At 33.2% G+C, this 4709-nt stretch overlaps 1 non-coding gene across 1 annotated transcript; it reads left to right on the forward strand.

Moving 5' to 3' along the window:
* Positions 1–2654: 2654 nt before the first annotated feature.
* On the forward strand, positions 2655–2727 carry Trnas-gga (transfer RNA serine (anticodon GGA)). The gene has a single exon. It is a non-coding gene; the product is annotated as a tRNA-Ser (tRNA).
* Positions 2728–4709: the final 1982 nt, after the last annotated feature.

Consider the following 4709-nt stretch of genomic DNA (forward strand, 5'->3'; position numbering starts at 1 on the left):
TGTTAGCAACTGCATTTCCTATCATTAGTCCTGGCTCTTCACTAATAAATCCTTTCTCTATTGCACTAATTTGAACTAATTTAGTTCTGAAATTTTCATGATCTCGATGTTTGGCAAAACAAACCGTTGCTGACTGAGGTTTTAAAACAGTTCTTTGTGAAGCTCTTATTGAAGCAATATGGATATCTTCTACCATGGGTACATACGTTTTTCCGATTCTTAAACTACCAAGATCAAAATAAAGTCTAACACCATTTTGTACAAGCCAATCTCTTCCCAAAATGAATGAACGATTTATGTTTTGAACAACGTAAAATTCATGATTCAGTGTAAGACCTCCTATTTGAAACTCAATATTTGTACAACCATCAATTTTTACAGATTTTAAATTTACTTTTGGTTTTGTTAATTTTGATTGAATTTGGAGGGACCTATAAATATTTGAACTGACCAAAGAAACAGAGGCGCCTGTATCGATCAAAGGCCTAAATCTTTGTTTGTTAATTTTGATAATACAAGAATTTGGATTTTCAACAGAATTAATTGCTACAGTAGGTTTTTCATTACATTTTTGTTTTTGACTTTTGCTCCCTCCAATGGTCCCATCTTGGACGGAGCGTCTTAGTTTAACTCTTCCCATTGTTCATCATCATTACCCATTGTGGCATCGATGGCCTCGACCTTTCTTGAAGGACAATTTCTACTAATATGCCCTGTTCTATTGCAAGTCCAGCAAACAACATCTTTTCTTTCTTTACTTTGTTCTATTGCCAAAACTTTCTTAGGAGCAATTTTAGGTTTGTCATAATGTCTGTATTTGGGTCGGTCATAATTTTCTCTTTTCCTTACTCTTCTTTGTCTATAGTGATCAATTTCCATGGGTTCTCCTGTGTTACTTGGAGGAACAAAATATGTACGACCGGTTCGTAACTGAAAACGCTGTTGCAAGTTGTGTTCAGCTCTAGCGGAATTGATAGCATCCTGCATAGTTCGTGGATTGTCACGCATTACTTTTAATTTCAATCGGTCAGAGTACAGCCCGTCAATAAAGAACCCGACAAGCTGACCTTCAGTAACTCCGCCGGCTTCTTGTTGACCTTCATACGCTTGTTCAGCGAGGGAAAGCAAGCGCTCAGCATAAATCTGAACATTTTCAGATTTTTCTTGCTTCACATGACGAAGCAACATAAATGCATGTTGTGCGTCTGTTATGTCGGCAAAGCGAACAGACAATTCTCTCTTCAATACGTCCCATGTTACATTAGGGTCCCCCGTTAAATATCTATGAATAAAATCACTAACTGCCCCTGAACTGGATTTAAAAGCAACAAGTTTGATTTTTTCTGCCGGTACTCTTTCTAATAGTACAAATTTTTCAATAGATTTAATCCATCTCCTAAACTCTTTAAGATTCCCATCAAATTTTTTAATTTGATTAAATGTTAAATTTTGATTTAAATGGTCCATTGTTGTTGATAACCCATGTACCGCAGCAAGAAACTCTTGGTCAGCCATAACTACTACAGTAAAAGAAAATAGTACTTACTTACAGCGAGGATTTTCCAATGAAGTGACACAACCCGTTCGTTGGCAAGGATCTCTTTTAACCTTCCGATCCTGGTCACGGCACCAAAATGAATGTATGTAACAGAACAAGGCTAGAATCAGGACAAGATAATAACAATTAAAAGAGATTTTATTTGGTTACATACGTCACAGATTCAACACAACAGTTAAAGTTCAATATAGAATTCACAATGTAATAAAGTGATCGTATAGTTTTCAAAAGAATGTTTCTATTTCCAAAATAAATTCGAAGTGAACGTCTTAAAGATTCTAAAGACACTTATCAAAGTCAGGTAGTTGCTTTCCAGTTCAGGGGAGGAGGTATTCCAGAGTCTCTGATCGTTCTCTGTCTCAGTCTAAGTCTTTCTCTTTCTCTCTCTCTGGCCGTCTCCTCCGGTCTGGACCCTTTTATACCCATGTCCAGTCTCCAAGGTACTGGTGTATGACAACACTCGTGTCCAGGCAAACTGCTGGTCATGGTTTATATCTTACTGATCCTAAACCACTTATGGGATGTTTTGGATCAGAATGACTTTGGTCAATAAAAGGCAGAATAAGTTAATGATCCGATTCCAGCTGTTAATTCGTCTTAGTGGCTTAGGTTAATCACCTTTTAAGCCAGAAATAGAAATGTGTTCCTTAACATGAATAGATGAAATTCGGACCAATAGAATAATCCGATGATCCAATCTCCTTTTAGAGATATTTTAAATTAATTCCATAATTCGAATTAAAAGAAGTATCACATTTCAGTACATTGGTTCTTAAGACAAACACAGGGATTATTATGCCCTGAGACACTTGTTTGTCAATAAGATAATTTTGTTATTATTATAAGAGAGATAGTTTTGTTATTATAAGAGAACTCAGATACAGAGATATCATAAATAGATAATGCATACAAAAAAATATATAATAGATAATGCATTAAATAAACATACTAATAAACATAAACATTATTAGTGTATACATCAATTGGATATTAGAAGGTGAAAAACGTTCAAAATTTTTTCTTAATCTAGAAAAAAGTAGACAAAAACAAAATGTAATAAAAGAACTGTGGCGGTCAGACGGGTTCGATCGCCGGTGGCCAGATAGCTCAGTTGGTAGAGCACCTGACTGGAGATTCAGGGGGCCCGGGTTCGAATCCCGGTCTGGTCCGCCGCATTTTTCTCCTCCCCCGTTACAGAACTATATGTAAATGACAATAATATAGAGACTACTGATGACATTTTAGGCGCTGTGTGCGACTTTGATGAAAATCTATACTCTTCAAATAATATACCAGATGATGGCATTGATAACTATTTATCTTCAGTTGAGTTAGAAAATACAGTGAGCGAAAGCGATGCTAATTTCTGTGAACAATTTCCCTCTCTGGAAGAATGCACTGATGCAGTGTTTAATCTAAAAGCTAACAAATCTCCTGGTCTAGATGGCCTTACAAATGAATTTTACCAATGTTTTTGGAAAGATATAAAACATTTATTTTACGAAGCATTGAAAAGTATTTTCGAAAATGAACGAATGAGTTTTTCACAGAGAGTTGCAGTTATCTCCCTTTTATACAAGAAAGGCGATGAAAAAATTTTTAAAAATTATCGTCCGATCAGCTTGACTTATACTGATTACAAAATAATTGCATTTAAATTTGCAAAAAGACTGCAAAAAATTATTGGAAATATAATCAATGAAAATCAATCAGCATATATTAAAGGGAGATATATTGGTGAAAATGCCAGAATTATTTTAGATATTTTAGAATACTGTGAAGAAACTAATAACGATGGAAAATTGCTATTTTTAGACTTTGAAAATGCTTTTGACTCGATAGAATGGAATTTTTTATTCAAAACTTTAGTGAAATACAACCTAAAAACAATTTTTTTAAAATGGATGAAAATTCTTTATAAAAATCCAGTTTTTCGATTAAAAAACAATGGGTGGGTATCCAAAACATGCATTATGTCTAGGGGAATTCGTCAGGGGTGTCCGATCTCGGCGATATTATTTCTATTTGTCGATGATATTCTAGCTCTTAAAATCAAGAATAACGACCAAATTTCTGGAATTAAACTTTCTGATAGCAGTAGAGAATATAAACATGTCCATCATGCTGATGATCTTACATTGTTTCTTAAAAATGTGGAATCAATGAAAGAATGTCTTAAAACAATACACGAGTTTTCAAATTATGCTGGATCGAAGTTGAATATAGATAAAACTGAATGCATATTGACAGGGGCATTGAGGCATATTAGAGACAAAATACATAGGTATAAATAAAGAGGAATGCTATAGAAAAAATTGGATTGATAAATGCGAAAATATGCAAAAACTCTTTGAATCATGGAAAAAAAAGAAAACTTACAATTTTTGGTAAGACTGAAATCATAAATAGTTTAGGTATAAGTAAATTTATCTATGTTGCATCTATCTAACCTATTCCGCGAGAAAACGAACTAAAAAAAATAAGTAAATTTATTTTCAACTTCCTTTGGGATTCCAGAGACAGAATTAAGCGAAATACGCTAATTGGTAAAATAGAAGAAGGGGGATTGGAGTAGTAGATATATTTACCAAGTTCCAAGCATTAAAAGCTACTTGGATACCAAGACTCGTGAATAATGCTAATCACAACTCTATGCTGTGCCACCTTGACAATTTATTAGGGGTGTATAATGTAAATTTTGAATATATATTAAAAACCAACAATACTGGTTTGAACGACTTTGAATCCTTTAAAAGACTGCCTTTGTTCTATAAAGAAATTTTTATTTATTTTAATCAATGTAAAAAACTTCCCGATATAAAGAAAATGAGTATTAACGAAATTTTACAAGAACCGATCTGGAATAATAGACTGTTTTTGTATAAGGGAAAAACGGTATTCTTTAGAAATTGGGTTAAAAATATAAAATATGTAAAAGATCTCTTTTCAGATGGTGGATTTAAAACCATCGAAAATATAGGAGAAGAAACTCAAAAAAAAGTCAAATTTATTGCGTGAATATAAAATGATCAAGACAATTTTTAAATATATTAGAGAAAAAAGTGAAGATCAACAATATAAATTTATTAACATAAAGAACAAAAGGTATTTTAATTTTCATGGAAATTATTTTAGGGCTGAAAGCAAGAAA

Source organism: Saccostrea echinata, unplaced genomic scaffold (assembly GCF_033153115.1).
Source record: "Saccostrea echinata isolate AGI-Se365-2 ecotype Australia unplaced genomic scaffold, CSIRO_AGI_Sech_v1 ptg000058l, whole genome shotgun sequence".
Classification (NCBI taxonomy): domain Eukaryota; kingdom Metazoa; phylum Mollusca; class Bivalvia; order Ostreida; family Ostreidae; genus Saccostrea; species Saccostrea echinata.